The 18,589-nt window shown below is 36.5% G+C and overlaps 1 long non-coding RNA gene across 3 annotated transcripts in view; it reads right to left on the reverse strand.

Moving 5' to 3' along the window:
* Positions 1 to 7,698: 7,698 nt before the first annotated feature.
* Positions 7,699 to 18,589, reverse strand: part of LOC135294928 (uncharacterized) — a 56,252-nt gene continuing 45,361 nt past the window's right edge. The window contains exons 5-6 of one of the 3 annotated variants that reach the window (XR_010356909.1): positions 9,489 to 10,496; positions 7,699 to 8,243 (exon numbers count right to left, since the gene is read on the reverse strand). This is a non-coding gene — a long non-coding RNA (uncharacterized LOC135294928). Of the gene's footprint in view, positions 8,244 to 9,488; positions 10,497 to 10,756; positions 12,357 to 16,933; positions 18,577 to 18,589 lie in introns of those variants that run through there. The other 2 variants (XR_010356910.1, XR_010356915.1) reach the window with 2 other exon arrangements.

The following is an 18,589-nucleotide window of genomic DNA, read 5'->3' on the forward strand; positions in this document are numbered from 1 at the left end:
TCTCCAGCACCAAATCTAAATTAGAGTTGGGATGTGCCCTCACCATTATCTGCAGTGACACAGAAAAAGCGTCCAGAAAGCAACCTGCACTGCAGACCATGAGACACAGGGTGCCAAACAGCACCCAGGGGACAAGAGATGAGAACTGGCTGGAAAATCACTTCTTTGATCTGCTGGACCACATATTCACCAAGTGTGTTACACATCACTGGATGCTTTTAAGGGTTTCTTTCTTTTCAAGGGAGTCACTGTGATCATTCTTTTCCTTGACCATACATAGAGTCCATGCAGCCTTGCTGCAACTACTTGTGCCAACAGCTCAAGAAAGGAGGAGGTAAGTGCTGAGATTGTCCAACATGACTTCACATGCATTTATATAAGCACACTGAAACTGCTAGAATGCTTCACAAGAAGAACAAATGCAGGCAGTGTAACTCTATCCATTATACAGGATATGCATTATACAGGAATACAGGATAACATCTTCCAAAAATATGATTTTATATACTTTATTATTTTTTCTCTCTTCACACACAGTCAAGAAATGTGATTACACTAATGAAGCTTTCAACAAAATTGTTAACAGCACATATGAGAAGTCAAAGCTTCTCCTCTTTAGATATTTCTTACTACAATTTCTGAAACATTATATATATCACCAGAAGTAATTTCATAAAGCTTTTATGGAATGAAATTATTTTACTCTTGAAACTTGAAATATTTCTAGTGTATTTCATGACAAGTTAGAGGCAAAAAGATTTCTAGTTCATATAAACTGAAATTATGTCATATTTCTTACCATGTGTTGTTACCTTTCATTTTGATAGACTCACAAAATTCAGACACTGATGGTTGCTTGTAATTTTATATAATAATGGTTCAAAGTTCCTGCAGAATGATCGATTTATCTACTGCTGCTTATCTAATTCAGAATTAATTAGCAATAGTATTTTTTCATTCTTCCCATATGTTTCTAAAAAGATCATCTTTCAATTACTGAACAATGATTAGATGGGCTTCATAAAACTGCATTTTTCTTGAATCATTTCTCTCTGAAATGCTTATGTAAATAAGTGGCAAAAATGAGGAGTTATAGATCCTTGTAAAGACAATGTTTGAAAAAATGTAAAAGAGGAGCAGAAGAAACACAACAGAGCTTTACACTCATAATCATCAAGTTCTCAGATAGACCTCCTGATATGAAAACTGGTAATATTATTCCTGGACCTTTCAGAGGTATAACCTAGGCAGGTATGATCAATGTGCAGCTAAGCTCTATTCTAAAGATACCAAAGCAGCTCACAGAACCATAGAATATTCTGAGTTTGAAGGGACCCACGAAGTTTATTGAGTCCAGCTCCCAGCCCTGCACAGGACACCCCAAAAGTCACACCGTGTGCCTGAGAGCATTGTCCAGATGCTTCTTGAGCTCTGTCAGGTTTGGTGCTGTGACCACTGCTGGGGAAGCCTCTTCTTGAGCCCAGCTACTCTCTGGATGAAGAAACTTTTCCTAATATCCAGCCTAAAAGCTCCAGATACAGCTCCAGGTGTTCCCTTAGGTCCTGTCACTGCTCCCCAGAGAACAGAGACCAGTGCCTGCCCCTCCTCTTCCCCTCACAAGGAAGCTGCAGGCTCCAGGTAGGTCTCCCCTCAGCTTCCTCTTCTCCAGGTTGAACAGATCAAGTGACCTCAGCTAATTCTCATTCACAATTCAATGTGTTTCTTACTAAAAAAGAGTTCAACTAAAATGTTAGCTTCACCACTTTAATGGAAGTGTTTTCTTGGCCATTCTCAAGGCTAGGATAGCTTTCTTTTTAATTCCTCATGTAAATAAAATATTTTTCAGGCAGTGACAATTACTCACTGTTAGATTCAGTACACTGTAACAATATTTTTGAAATGTGTATTCAATTTTCTGGACCCTGTAGTTAAGTACTTTTAAGGCACAAAACCATAAGCAATTTCGCTATGTAAAAGGAAAGATGGATTCAGAAAGAAGAATATGGAAGCCATTTGTGTTGTCTCTCATGGGCTTCCTTTTCCTAAACAATAAGGAAACATTTAGAGAACAGGTTTTAAGCTGGAGAAAAAACCAAAACAAAACCTCAGAAGCTACTTCTCTTCCAAATGTTTCTAAATTATTCTTGGTTCTTGCAAACACAGAAACAAGTGTGTGTTTGTGTGTGTGTTTAATCTTTTGAGCTAAAATGATTCCCTAGGTGCACATTCCCTTTAAATATTTTTTCCTTTATTTGCAGTGCATAGAAAACAGTCAGTTCCCTTGATGTTTCCAGCGAACAGGTAAGAAATATTCTGAAGAACCTCTCCCATTCTGAGCTAATAGGCACTAAGTATCCCTCTGATTGTTTCTTAAGCCTTTTGCAAAAAAATATTGAAGACACCTTGGCACTGGAGGTCTTAATTTGGTCCTTTTAATCTCTCTTCTAGAAGGAAAAAAAGTGTGATACAAATTATATTAAAATGTTCCTTTTATTTTTTCATCATTCAAAAGGAATCTCACTACTGAATAGATATTAAAAATCACATGCAGTATCTGGTTTAAGGTTACAGAGATAAACAGAGCTGTATTCACTGCTGCTGCTTATCAAATTATGCCAAGAATGTAAAAAACTCAAGACACCCAGAATCCCAAATCACTCAGCTCCTTCTCCCTCAATGAGCCACATGCATTCAGACATTAAATGAAATCTCAGCCTGTCATTTTTTCAGTGAAGAACACAAGGTTTTGGCAGTACCTGACCACCAGCCATACACATACAGGGCAGAGACAGAAAACACAAAGCCTTCTTGCATACACAGCATACCAGCAACCCAACATGCTCTCAAAGGTACAGTGTTCAAATAATTTTAATTTCACAGAATTGCAACAGAGGGCATAATGAAAGTGGTGCATACCGAAAGCGGTGCACATCCTCTGACCATGCATATGTGATGGCATTTATAGGTATTGACAAGGTTACAAAATTGTCACCTCTAATGCCTTATCATCATCATCATCACCATCACCTATATATGAGCATACTTTTGAAACTTCTGAAAAACACCAAAGTTCTCATCACCTTCTTATGTGCCATAATCAAGAAGGATTTCAAAAAACACATTCATTTTTCCTTCTGCAACCCTACACAGGCAGATGGCAATGGATCAGGGCTAGAAAGGAAGAGACCCCCACTGGCAGGTAACCTGGCACAGGGTGTCTAACCTGCCCTCTTGGTCAGAAATTATCCCCCTCCATCCTCCCACAGTTAAGCTGCTTCTGCTTTTGAAGGGAAATTGAATGTTTCTCTGCAAATGCACTTGACAGACTCGCACAGACAGTTTACCAAATCAGCAAAAGATTCTGAGAGAAAAGATAATTTGCTGCAGCTCCAAGTTTTTCACCTGATAATATTGTATTAGTTACAGCATGTGTTTGGTAACCCACTGACTTTCACTGAAGTCACAGGAGCTCTCATCTTTACTAACTCAGTTAACATTGTAAATAACCAGGTTTCATCCAACACAGACTCTTTTTCTATTTAGGGTGCCACTGCATGAGGCTGCAAGTCCCCTGTCTATTAGGTCTTATAACTTGGATGCAAGGAATGAAATGCTTTACCTACCAGCAGTTCTCAGATTTCTTTCTGCCCGTGACAACTCTTTGTTTAAAGCAATTTAGCTAACTCTCCTGAGCAGATGAAATTATTTGAATGATTTGCCTCACTAATCTTTTCCTCACTTACCAAGCTGTTAGTGTCTATGTGCACATTATGCATTTGATCTTTCATCTAGGAAGAAAAATATAAACATATAAAAATGTATATACACACAATGAACGTTTCACAGGAAGCTCTGGCAGCTGTGCAGGGAGTTGCAGTCACTGTGTGCTTAATGCAGCATTTGCTATATAACATATAATATTTTCCTTTCTTATACCATGTTTTTTTCTTATGCACAGCACTGCAGTTGATTGCCATTACTTGTGTATGTGATAGACGTGAGACCTACTTGTCTCTGAAGAATCATAATGTTTAAATGGATCCAACACAGGCAGTATGTCTGTGTTCTTTCATCATTACAGCTGCACATATGAACTTTACGAATTTCTGATAGAAATCACCATATACTTCTTGTACTTTACAGTACAGTTCTCTGATATATACAAATATACACAAAACCTCAAACATAGATGGATTTTTAAATTAAGAAATCCAACTAAGACATAACATCAGTTTTGCTGACAGAATCAGAATATTTGCCATTAAAGTTCCAACAGGACAATCAATCTTGATACATATTTTTGACATAAAATATTCCTTGGTGCTGCTTCTTGGGAAATAATAAATTCACTGAGGTGTTACATCCATCAGGCCACCTAAGACAGCTTTAATGTATACCTCCTTAAATGAAAATCATTGCTTTTACAGGCCCATAATACTATTTTCCTGTCAGCTTTTAAAGTCAGTCTTAAAGCTCTACAGAAGAAGCAGGTGTCACAGGAAGACCTCTCATTGAATATTCATTGTGCTGCCAGGAGTATTTTGAAATTATCATCCTCTGTAAGAGAAGGCAGCAGAGATTGCAGAATACTGGCCTCCTTGGAGGACTTAGTTCAAGCAATAATGATCTGAATAGCAGGAGGTTTAATCTGGTACTGACTTGCAAAAGTACTTTCATACAAAGGAAAAAATGGATGGTTTCCTTACCTTTTTTATTTTAGCAGGAGAAAAAAATGTATCACAAATTAACATATATAGTGTTAAATTATTAATTCACATACAAAAATAAAGGGAGGAGTATGCCCGAAATCCATTATTACTCATTAATTCATATATATTTTTGACACATATTTCTAAGTACTGTTTCTTCTTTATTGTTGATTTTTTAAGAATAAGATAGCCTAATTTCACAACCCCAAGAAAAATAAGCAAAAAAGTATTTTGTGAACACAGATAATGTTGATTAATGGATTATTCTTCTGATACTGATATTCTTGACCTATTTAATTAATTTGAACACCTTGGAAACTGCAGCTGGCATTACCCATCACCAAATATTGATGGGTGTTTTTTTTATTTATTTATTAAATGGGTTTTATTTTTTTAATATGTGGTTCAGTAAGTGCTTGGAGATCCTGAATATCCAACCGTTTAAGAGCAAAAAACTATTGCTAGTATTGCTCTTTTAAGAACACTCCTCTAAAAATTAGTGATATATTCATTTTTTTCGTCAGTGGCACATGGAACACAAACCTCAACTCTACTAGTAGTCACTTAATCTGACAATGTGCTATCCCCATGGATGTTCATTGCTGACCTCAAGGCAGCTGGTGTTCCAGATGCAGCAACGTTCCCAAATGACAACCTGACCTGGAGGACGTGCAAATCAAACCTAACCTGAAGATAAGCAAAGGGTTTTCTTGCAACAGAAGCAAAACCATGCAATACACCTTGGAAATGGGGGAAAGGAAAATTTTCCAAAACACCAAGACAAGACAGTGTGGGACAATCTGCTCGAGAAAGATAGTGATATTTGGTGAATTAGAAAGAGCACTGAAAGAAGAGATCTACTACATTAGAAATGTGGAATGTGTGGTTTATTTTTTTCTTTATTTTTCTCAGTCAGAAGCTCCAAGTTCTGAGACTTCTGGGTCTTTTGAGTGAGGTTGTCTGTTTTTCCTGGACATGTTCACCAAGAACAAGGCACACAAAACATTTCTGACATAAAAATTCTCTCTTGCTAGTCACACAGATTTCTTCAAACAGACCGAGGGCTATAGGTTTTCATCTAATGATTCAGTCACACCTCCCGATATACAAGAAGAAATTGAAAACATAAAGACTCATTTCACTGTTAAATAACAGTATCAATAACAAACTATAGAAATTTAAAAAAAAGTTGTTGCAAAAATTATATTTTATACAACCATCTGTGTGTTCTTTTAGTACAGGAATATATTCAGAAATATGTTCAAATAATTGAAAAAATTCTTCAGTGCTTTGGAAATGCTTTCAGAAAAGCAGAAGATGAAGAAGGGCAGGAGACAAGACAAGGATGACAACAAAAAGCTATCTAATGTACTCAAGATTCCCTCAGAAGGGAGGACTTCAAGAGGAGATACAAGTGATGGACAAGGAACAAGAGTTGTAAGTCACTTTTTCACAACTGTAGCCAAATTCCTCTCAGTAATCAATCCTCTCAGACAACCCTCTGTTGTTTAGGAGCATGAGGACTTTCAGGCTGATCACCAGCAATGAAATAATTCCTGGAATGGAAATTTCTAGAGATCATCCATAGCACATAAGTAGACAGCCAATCCAGTTCAAAAGTCTGGATCATCAGCCATTGTGAAAAAACAAATATTTATGAATCCTTAAAAAAATAGCACAATCGGCCTGGCACATTTGAATGAAACTAGTATTCATCAATTTTCACCAGGCTATTTATGCACACTTGTGCTAAATATGGTACTAATTTTAATTTTATTCCAACATCATCATATTCAGGGATGGCAGATATTTCTCTAAAGAAAAAGATAGTTATCAAGTAAAACTAAACTTGACAGCAGTCTTAAGTGCTGGAATACAGGGAATCAAAACAAGTGTTCAAGGTGAACACTGAATATTGTACATTCCATGTGTTTCTACTTCAAGGTCACATGGGGAAAATGCGAAGTCCATTTGCTTCTCGTTCCCAAGAGCTAGGCTTTCTGCCAGATATCCTTCAGAAAGAAAACCTTTCCTGTGCAGCTGTGCAGAGGAGTTATGTATGCACAGCATGTGAGGGACATAAAAGCAGTGTGCTCCTCTCACCTCTCCTAGATTTATCATTAGTTCAAAAATTTATTGTATTCTAAGGCTGCTCTCATGGTGTGAGATGAGAACCACAAAGAGTTGCCTCTTGCTTTATTGTGTTTCCTGTAGGGGAAGGTAGTGCAAGCTGCATTCCCAGACCCTCAGCTGAGGAAGGAGCCCAGTCCTACCCCCTCCCATCACAACAGCAAGGCCTCTCCACCCCTCTGCAGAGCAAACCAGAGGAAAACTTAAAGGCTTAAAGAAAAAAAGGTAGCCATACCTTAGGTGTAAAAAAGCAAATTTCTGTTATAAAAGAGGAAACAAAAAATTTCTGACATTTCTGTTTCGGCTGAAGTTTCACAAGTGAATATGGTTGGCCTGGTTGACTTTTCATGATGAACAATACCACAGTACAGAGATCAAGTGCAGTTGGAGAGCAAAGTAAAACAGAGGCAAGTGATACTTGAAGCTCAATTTTCACTATGTTTTCACTTTCCAAATGAAACACTCTGACCAAAATCCAAAATGCTTGTATTTTTGTAATCATTCATTTTAATTTAAAAAAAATCCTGATTTGTGAGGTAGTTTTAATGAATAATATAAATTACCTTTTGAACATACTTATGAAAATTACCCGTAAGCTATAATGGACAATATTCTAAACATTTTTCTTTTTTATTTTATTTTTTTCATCACCTTACTCTGCAGGATAACTTGGAGATATGAAGTCAAAACTTGTTGCTTCTCTCATTCAGCTGAAATTAGACCTCAGCCCAAGAAGCTCCTGAAGGAGCAGGCAGTATAGGGTTTCCCTACACAAATCCTCACCTCTTGCTGATCACTGTGATTCCACAAGAGATTTAATTCAGAAGTTGTCTCCATGATACAGGAAGACCATTCACTGGCTTATGTCCATCTGGAAGTTTCTTTTTTTAAATATTGAACCTGATGATATTGGTGCTCAGAGAAAGCAAGCACATCTTACCTGGTAACACTCTGATTCTGAAACTCTCAATTGATTTAAGAGTGTAAACCTGAGCTAATGTTTATATATACCAGCCTGCATGACTCTGTAGTTCAGTCCCCCCAGTATTATAACATTGGTTTTATAAACTACTCCTTTATGAAAAAATAAGTGACAAATAGGGGGCAATAGACACTTGCATTTTTTTCCTGCATCAAGGTTGAGCACAAAAATCTGAGAGGAGGCAACAGAGATGAAAGAGAACTTGGAGGCAGTAGGTCCCAACATGCTGGGCATCTGTGAATGCTTGAGTGACTCTGGGAAGTGAATTCAAAGGGCTGCTGCAAAGGGAAAACGTCCTTTAATTTTACCTCTTTTGAACAATTGCATTAACCTGCAGCCATCAGATGTGAGCTTCCCTTTTCATTTTCTCTGTTCTTTCTCTTTTCTCCTCGGATCCTAGATCCTTCTTTGCTTCAGTAAAGCTAAAATTAAAAATGTCTTAATAAAGATTTCTAAATATACTATGTAGGGGATTTTAAAAGATTCATCTACTTCTTCAGCTGGTAACTTGTTTTAGCAGTTACATAACCATTATATATGGAAGCCAGTTCCAAGATTTGTGGGAACTGAGGATGGAAAAAATTTATGAAAATGTGACCTCAAACTACATTTAGGATTTACAAATCCTGAGATCAATAAATTTAATCTTTTGTTTTCTGTGTGAAGTACAATATTCTCAAGAGCAAGTTTTGTGCTTTATATTAGAAATAACATCCCCAAGTTTGTAGCAAATATTTTGGTGTTCTGTAATGCATCCCTAAAGACTTCACAGGAGCTAAAATCTACCAGGAAAGGTTAGTTTAAGAAAATGAATGTTTCTTTTCCTAGAATTTCTAGAGACTTCCAGAAAACCCCCACAAATTATGTCACTGATGGTATCATATATAACAAAAATTCTGATCATATTTATATTGCCTTGTATTTAAACAAATATTATTAAAGGATATAATTAAAATATTTTATTCTCATCTTAGTATGATTTGCTGCTTTCAGTCTAATTATTTTTATTCCAATAGTTATTTTTCAGCTGAATATTTCTGTTTTCTTTCCTGCACATGGCAGAAACATATCCCTAGTGAAGCCATACCATACCAAGGAAATACAGTTTAGGAGGAAGCACATCATACAGCATCAATATTTTTATTCACAGAATCATAGAAGGGCTAGGGTTGGAAGTCACCTTAAAAATCATCTATTTGCAATGTCCCAGAAATATTTTGGAACCTGTAAAGCAAACTGTCTTCCTTCAAATTAACTATGTTCCATTATTATTTGCTGACCTTAAAAAATAATTTTATTAGCTAAGTAAATTATTACCTTCTTCCCAGCACATATTTTATAGGGTTTGGTTTTTTTTCTGACTAATATATTTTGTTAGTTTTTATCCAATAAAGACTTAGAAAGATACAGGAATAAATGTTTTTCCTCAGTATTTTTATATATTTCTGATTATACTCATACAAACTCCTTATACTGCAGCAGATTTTTTAGACTCTGCTTTACTTTTTTCGACAGAAAACTCAGAAATCACACACATACACCCCTTCAGTCTACAGCTATTTTGACACACAAGTGATAGACAGCCATTTCCTAAGCAGAATAAATTTCAGTAAGTGTAAATATATTCAGAAGTTTACTTTTATGAAGGAATGCCCTGTGTCCCTTACCGGCTCTCCCAAACTGGATCCACACAGTTTCATTACTATTCTAGAGATTTCTTTTCAGACATCCACATCTTTCATCACTTTGGTGAATGTCCAAACTCTTAACTTAAATTATTCTCCAAGTTTAACAGATAAAGGCAAAATAACCAATTCAAAGGTAAACACAGAGGACATTGAGGAGAGTACGTGTTTATACAAACAGATTCCCTCCTTCATCCTTATTCCCCAAACCACATTTTTATCCCTCAGTCTGCAGCATGCAAGTGCAATGATAATCTTTGTCAACACAGTCACTGCAGGTATCCTATGTGAAAATTTAATACCATAAGGCATGCTAGAAAGAGCTCTCCTTATGACTGGAATTTTAAAAATTATTCTCAGCTTTTTCTAAATTAAGTCTTCCTCTGAAAAGTCTAGAGGACAACTGGGTTTGATCTACATGGGCTAAACCCTTCCAAGTCAAATATATGGGGGCCCACAATAAATTTTTCCAAAAAGACCATCCCTTACTTCTTTGACTTGTCCCCTTGTTTTCCTATGAAAGAAGTTGGATAACTAGCCAAGGAAATTGGAAAACTTAGCAGTGCACAGTGGTGACCTGTAACCACATTTTAGCTCTTCCTTACATGATAATATTCAGAATGAAAAAAACCTGGGCAGGATTCACTTCAGTGAGTTGCAGATTTTGAACACTACAGACATCTCCAGCTAAGCCAGTCATCTAAGTTCACTTTAGAACAAGGGAAAATGTAACCTCTGGGCACAATTTACCTAACTCTGAATAAATGGCTGAACCAGGTCAGATGAATCTTCTGTGTTTCTCTTCACTGACTATAAAAACAGCCTATGAATAACTTGCATGATAAAATCCTTCACTATAGATATATCAGTGGAAAAAAACACCCCAAAACACAGTTCTGACCACTCTTAAAAGGATATGTGGAAATGTGTGGTATAATGATCCACCATCACACAATCAAGAGGGAAGGAATAATATTGCATCAAAGCCACCTGAAAATACAAAAATGGTACTACAGTCAAACAGTTTGACCTCAGCTAGCTTATTACTTGCAAAGAATAACATTTATGTTAATTTTTAGGTGTAATTATTAGAAATTATGGAAAGCAAAAACAATTGTAGGTTTCCTTCCAGTTAACTGCCCAAATTAAATGCCCAACCACAATAGAGCAAAATGTGCAACAGGGAAAAAAGTCTTTACTTCAATAGTTTTTAAGTTTACACAGAAACCTTTATTCCATGTATTAACTACAAATCTTATTAGTTCCTTAAAAACTGTAGAATTTATGTTCATTTCTACTTGAAATGCAGAAATGTAAAAAAAAAAGCCCAAATTGTTAAAACATTAGGAAACAATAAGAATCTTCTAAACTCTAATTTTTAAGAACAATCTTCTAATCTCAACCAGTTTCAATTCTCTGACAAGTTTTATACACTGATGCTTTAACCTAAATGTTCATTGAAACTTAATAAAAATGCTAAATAAACAATAAATAAAATAGCATAAAGAATAAATATAATAATAAATAATATTGTAAACAACAAATGGGACCTTGTGAAAAGTGAGCAATATGCTAAACACATATAAAACATATTGAGGAAAAATATGACGCAAATACGTGAAAGTCAAAATGAAAAGTGCTTTCCACTCCCTCCCACATTTGTTTATATCTTAATTTTAAATATATACATATTTTCAGATAATTTTAATGAAGATACAGGGATCCAATTTCAGTCAGGGAGAAGTCAATAAAGCAACACATCTGAAAATTTCTTTCTGGCTTATAGGATATTATGCTCCAGGTGAAATCTCTCTAGTATGAAATGACTTACTGCATACAGGAAATAGACTTTTACAGCAAAGGAATCAAGACAGAGTAAACAAAGACTGCCAATTAATCCATTCCCACAGTATTGTTAAAATTTATTTTCCATGGTGAACAGCATGGTCTTAGCTAGTATGTGTACAGACTGACAAAAGACTGTTTGTGGAATGTTTTAACATAGCTAGTCACGGTAGCTGGCAGTGCAAGTCAGCTATATTTTCTTAAATAATTTGCAGATTCTAAGGACAGAGAATTATTCAGCCAACTTTTCCAGTTTTGTTGTATTTCATTTCCTATGTTAACAAATTAAGTTTCCTCTTTGTACGTATCTGCTTCATTGGAGACACAGAATTAGTGAAAGTACTTCCTCTTAAATACAGAAACACATATGCAATGTATGGCTTCTTCCCATCCTTAATAAACACATTATTTTACTCAGTTTCTTTGCTTATACTCCACAGTCCTTACTCAGATGCATGAATCAAAACACATCCAAAAATATCTATCCAGTACAGACAAATTCTGCATTTATTGAGTTTATTAAAAAAAAAAAACAAAAAAAACCCCAAACAAACAAACAAAAAAAACCCACACCAAAACAAAAACACCAACAAACTCAAAAAAAGAAACAAAAACCAACTGAAGCAAAGGCTTAGGGAATTTTCTGCAGGAAGATTTAACCAGCTCAAATAAACCAAGTTAAACATTAGAAAAATAAAAAGGGAGCAGTGAACATTACTGTAATACTATTAAATTTTCTGTAAGGGTATTATGTCCAGATACTAAAACCAGTTATTCAAGGACTTAATTCTTAAAAGTATTATTTATGCACATATTTCCATTGACTCGAATAAGCCTACTCATGTGAGCTAAACATAATATAGGGGTTCTGTTTTATATTCAATATACTTGATTTCATGCTCTAATAACATTGCTGATTTATTTCTTCCATTAAGTAATCCTCTTGACTCTCTATAATAATTATATTGTAAGTTGCTTTCCAGAAGAGATGAAAGGGAAGCTATGCTGTGGGAAGGAGTAGAAAAAACCCTGGTCATTATACATGTATATCAAGACTTTATTAATTTACCACAGACACTTTCTTTTAAAGTGAAGAATTAAGATACTCAGCAGCTGTACTTGCAGAGATAAACAAATTTATCACACATCAAGTCTCTCTGCTAGCTTTATTTATAAGACATTAATAAATCTGTTTCCCTTCATCCTCAGTCACATGCTTATCATTTGATGATGCTTCTTCATGGTGCACTACTGAAGTCTTTTAAAAAGATTCTCCCAAGCACTTTTACAGGCTTCTGACTAAATACACACATCTTCATACTTATACACCCTGATAACTTAGCAACTCATTTAATAACACATTGCAAAACAACACTTCAGATGTGAGAATAAAAGGTAACTATATGGCCATTCAATAACACTCACTTTCTGTTCAAATATGGTGCAACTCTGAATTCTGATTCTAGCTTAAGAGAATAGCATACATCCACATTTCTTCCCTGCAAGTGATTTTCCAGAAATTAAGGATCTTTCTTTTTTCCTCTCCTCCAGTTTCTGAATTGTATATATTTATGAAGTTTCACATATTCTGGTTTCTTAATCTGAGCAAATTTTCTGATGCCTCCAGGATACACTGATTCCTGTGAACACTTTTAAGTCTGTAACTAAGTTAGTGATGTTCTTGAACTGACTTCCCTTATGTCTATATGAAATTAAATCCCTGACCACTGAAGAGCTCAACTTCTCTTGAACAGCCTTCCACCCAGGTTTACAACACCCATTCTTTTTATTTTCTAATAATGGTGACCTATGAAACATCCTAACTGAAGGTATTTTCATAAAGAATAAGTTATCCTATGATTCCCTAAGTGAAACCTGAAGGGAAATTTACGAAGACCTTGAAAAGGACATTATTGTTAAACTTCAGTTGCAGTTGAAGGCTCAGAAAAAGAATCAATACACAAAGACACAAGTAAGGACATTAAAAAGTTGTGCTCTTTCTCTCACTATATATAAAAAACATGCCTTGTATTTTTCACTCTTAATACTAATATCAAATGCTATCCAATATCTCCACCTCTTCTTTCTTTCCTAGGGTAATGCTGTTCACCCCCAGACAGTAGCAAAACTAGCAAGAAAAAAATTAAATGAAGCCTGAGAAATTTTTAGACTTATTGTACAACCCTCATTCTGGAGATGGCAGCCTGTATTTCTCTGATCCTTATGCCTTCTAAACTAATGTAAACATGGAATGTGACTTGGTATATGTATGCATAATGCAATGACAAGAAGTTCAAAATTATAATTTGGATATTAATGCAAACCTATTGACTATCAGAATATAAAATTTCCTTGTGTCCCTACTATGCACTGTGTGCTGCTATTTCCTAGAACAGTGTTTTATGTGCTAGATGGGAAAGGCTGAGTCCCCAAACCAGGAGGTTGCTTCTGAGCAATCTGAGGCAAGGACCTCCTTTAAGAAAGCTGAAGGCAGGTAGTGCGGCTGTGGGCAAAGCACATGCAGAGACCAGGACCTGCTTCAGAAGTACAGAAGGCAGCAACATGTGGAAAAGTCCCCATCACCATGAAAATTGTATGTGCTTTTAGAGAATTTTATGGAATTCATATACAGTTGTAACAGCTGTGGAATGTTGCTGGATTAAGAATAGGCATATTAAAATTTCCACTGTACCTAATGGATAGGAGGACAATTTTGTTATTATTCTATTTATTTTAAACCTATTGCACTCATCAGATTTTAGAAGTTACTTTATTAATTTGTTATTCATAAAAAAATTTACCAATCTCTTTCAAAGTCCTCTAAAGTTCTAAGTTAAAGGAAGAGGGAGTAGCTGCACACCCCATTAGGCATTCGGCTCGCAGTGGGAGGAGAATGAGACTACAGAATCATCCTCTTTTCCACCTTTCCTTCTCATCTTCTTTGTTTTTCACTTTTATTATTCTTATCTGTTGTCCTTTCCTTTTGAAAACAGAATTCACTTCTCCTAGAGCTGGACCAGTCAGCCATTTGCTTCAAATATAATATTCAGTGGAGGAGTAGAAGCATTTTGTCCTATAATGGTGGCAATGAACCCAGGTTTTTTTCTTCCATTAATTATGAGGAAATACACAAGCATGGAAAAATCCCAATGGTCTCTAGAGGCTAAAGGAAAAAAGCATTACTTTCCCACACACATTACTTTACACACCAGTGATCTACACAGCAGGCATGAACTTCCATCTATCCTCTTGCTTCACATCCCTGCCCAAAATTGTGAAGGATTCCACTTAAATTCTGGTTATCAGCATCTCTCATTCCTAACCCTGTATCACTGAATGTTAATCTGCAGTCAAGGACAAATTCTGCCTGACTGCATTTTTCTTGCTTTTTTATTACTATTTTTTATTGTTATTTATACTCTCTTCTCTCTCTTTTTAATCTCTCTCTTTGGAATAAGAGATTCAGTACAACTTGCAAGAAGCCTTTAAACTTTGAATTGCCCTGACATGAGCATATTCTGGACAATTAACAAAATCCCATAAAAAAATCATGGTATCAGAAGCAATTTATATTTTAAACAAAATAATGGAAAAATGAAATTTCTTATCCTGCTCAGTGTAGCAGGAGTTCAGATGACCTTGAGGCCAGTAAGATGTAAGGAGCTATCAGTAGCTGAGGACATAGGCAAAAAATTCTGACAATGCTAATATTGAAATCCATGGAGGATAACACCCCATGCTATCAATATCACATATAGTTATGGTCCCTAAACTGGTCAAATTTAAAATGGGGAAAAAAGAAATGGGGAAACAAAATGGAGAGACAAATCTCCCCTCTTTCAAAATGATAGAAAGGAAATTTTGGTTAGACATTAGGAAAAAAAAATATATCCTGTGTGGCACTGGAACAGGTTTCTCTGAGAAGCTGTGGATGCCTGTCTTGGGGTGATTTATGGTGAAAGTGTATTCCCTGATCCTCTGTTTTATGCCCCAAAATGATTGCTGAATCTTTGAGGTGGGTCCAGAGCAGGGATGAGCCTTGGCCTTGTTGGTGTTTTTTTAACAAAGCCTCACTCCCCACATGTCTGGGGGCAGTGTGGTCTGGGTTTGGCTTGGCTAGCTTGGTTTTGTTAGCCCGGGTGAGAAGGTTTTTCTTCCCCTGGCCTTGGAGAAGCTGCAGCAGCAACCCTTGGGCAATCTTGAGGTGAGCTGGACAGATTGTTTAGTCCAGGACCAGAGAGAGAAAATGTGACCTGCAGGAGAGAGGCTGGTAAGGACCACCAGGCCAGAGAAGCTGCTCCATCCTGGCCCCAAACCTCGGGAAAGCTGAGCCCAGGATAGAGAGCACACCAAGCCCACCTGCTTCATCTGCTGGTGGAGAGGAGGTCTGTGCCAGAGGTTTTCATCTGTCTGCCTGAACAGGGGTACGAAGCTCCTGCTTGCTTTTTCTCTTGAGACCAATGACACCATCCTCTACCACATGGTATGAGCCAGTATTTTTTCCCTGAAATTTTGGGGTTTTGTTCCAGTGTGCTTGGCATAAGATCTGACAGTATATTATCCAGCACTTAGAATTTTTTCCTTGCCTTGCGGGCATTCTGTTAATAAACCATTGCTATTGGTCTTTTTTTTTTTTTTTTTTTTTTACTTTCATTCATTAGTGTTAATTTCCAATTGATGGAAAGGGATTGTTGTAACACTTTTAGAGGAGACAACTCATTCCAGGGTGTCTTCTCCTAAATTTGTCATTAAACTGAGACAATACCCTATCCCTGACAATGTTCAAGACCAGTTTGGGTGGAGCTCTGAGCAACCTTGTCTAGTGGAAGGTGTCCTGTTGAGAGGAAAGATGTGTGCTTATGTCTTTACAAAAAATTTGATGGGTGAAGGTATGGGGGTTATCGTCTTTGAAATGGGTCTTAACATCTCTGCTAACTTTGGGCAGCAGGTTTATTGCAGAGCCCAGACAGCTTGGCTCCTAAAACAGACAAGTGGGTCTGCACAAGCCTGAACATCTGAACTTAGGGGTAAAGCAACTGGTTGAAGAGGGGAATATGTGATAGGTGGTTCAGGAAGGTTGTACCTTCCTACTACCACAGCCAATGGGGAAAAGAAGACAATAACATGCAGCCAGGAGTTTAGGATAAAAGCAGGCTGTGCCCGTTGAAACCGAGAGAGAGAAAACCCCGTGGGTGAGAGAAAAAACCTGGTGGACTCCCTCCCTCTATTTGAATAAATTTGCAGGACTCCCCTGTCTCCTTTATGGACATTGGCTTTTGATAGTGTCATTTTCCATATGCTATCCATGGCAGGGGATTGAACTGGTTCATCTTTAAGGTCCCTTCCAAACCAAACCATTCCATGATTCTAGGATTCTATAAATAATAGCCTCTCTATTTAGAAATGTGTAGACAAAATATACCCCATCAACTTTAGACAGAAAAAAAAAAGCAATTATAGAAAAAAAATCAACAGATGCCTACAGCATAATAACAAATATACACAAAGTTAAACAATGAACATTTATTCCTTATTTTTCATAGGAGAGAAAAGGAAAATCATGATACTACCACAGTCCCAGTCAGCAATTCAAAGTCATAAGCAGGAATTACATTCTCCACACAAAATGTGATTAAATAGTGAAATTCACAAGAGACCCGAAGTATAAATGAATTCATAAGAAGATGAGATAAGTTCATGCAAGAGATATCAATTCCCAGCCACTAAATACAGTGGTTTGATGTAGCTGCTGGCTAATAAAGCCATTAATCTGCTTGTGTCTGGAAGCTAAAGGGGGAAGGGCTTCTCTGCTTTACTATGTGCTTTGCCTAGAATCTGCTACTGGCTATTGCTGGGTACAAGCCATTTGGCTGGATGGATAATGATATCCTTCACTATGGATATTCAAAGCTTAAAAGGAAAACTATAGTTGCAGAAATACTTCATTTTCAAAACCACTGTGGAATAATTTCGCAACAAATTACTTATAAATATAAATAGCTACTATTTCTTATCTAAACTACAGTATTTAGATGTTCAGTACTGATATTTCAATACACAAAATGCAGAATAAACATGTTGTACTCCACTATAACAGCCCTAGCAATAAAACAGCAAATTTTAACTTTTTGGGAAACTACTTTCTAATATATTGGTTTACAAATCAGATTACAAAACTGAAAATCATCTGACATCAAATGGAAATCTTACACTAATCTTTAGCCCCAAGGCTAAAAATGGTTTTTCAGAGAGATGTGGGAAGAGATGGGATGGAGTTGGGCTGCAGGCTGTGCTGCAGAAACACATGGCAGCACAGAGAGGATTGTTTCCACCTGAACTTGGGGGAAGGAGGTGTCCCACTGCAGACCCCTAAGGCAGAGGAGCCTGCTGGAAGCTGACAGACGAGAGAACAGCACATAATCACCCCAGAGAAGGACATTTAGAAAGCATTCTGCTGATGTGGCAACATGGGATAGGTCAGTAGTGAGAATTACCATGTAAGGAAATACTGTGCCTTGAAAAGTGTATGAAACCTGTCTGTTTCTTTGAATAAATGATTCAGATTCCCTGCTGGACTGGGTCTGTGTCGTGGTCACTCACAAAGAGAGACTATCATCACTCTGACATGCTCGGCTGAGTTTACCTGCTAAGACTTTGTTTATTTCCTTCAGCCAACAAGAATTCATTTACTAAAATAAATAAAAATGAAAAACCTACTTTGAATCAATTAGATTAGGGACTGGCAAATGCAGTGTTCACCTACACCATTCGTCTTGCATTTCTACAGTGGCCAACACTTGTGTTTTTCCTGAAAACCATGTTGAAAGCCAACTGCAGGATTGGAACATCATAATGTGCTTCAATACTTTAATTTTTTTTTTTTTTTTTTTTGGTAAATGTTACTGATCTCTAATATCAATTTCATTCATTTGCACAATGGATTAATTATTTTCATGACTAAAATGTAATGTAAATTGTTGAACGTGAATATCAGCTTTTGCTCAAAGTAAAACTTACTTTGTTTAATGGCAACTGGTGAAGTTGTACATCAGACATCTTATTCATTTAACTGACTGGATGGGCAATGTCAGATTCATGTGATATTCATCCAACATATGGGAGGACCATTATGAACAGAATCTTGAATGTCTTCTGATGTGTCTTCCTCTTTAATCTTATATTGAAACTAACTTTATTTGTCATCTAGTTTAAGCCATCTTGTCCACTGAAGAAACTAA

This window comes from Passer domesticus, chromosome 2 (genome assembly GCF_036417665.1).
Source record: "Passer domesticus isolate bPasDom1 chromosome 2, bPasDom1.hap1, whole genome shotgun sequence".
In the NCBI taxonomy this organism is placed as follows: domain Eukaryota; kingdom Metazoa; phylum Chordata; class Aves; order Passeriformes; family Passeridae; genus Passer; species Passer domesticus.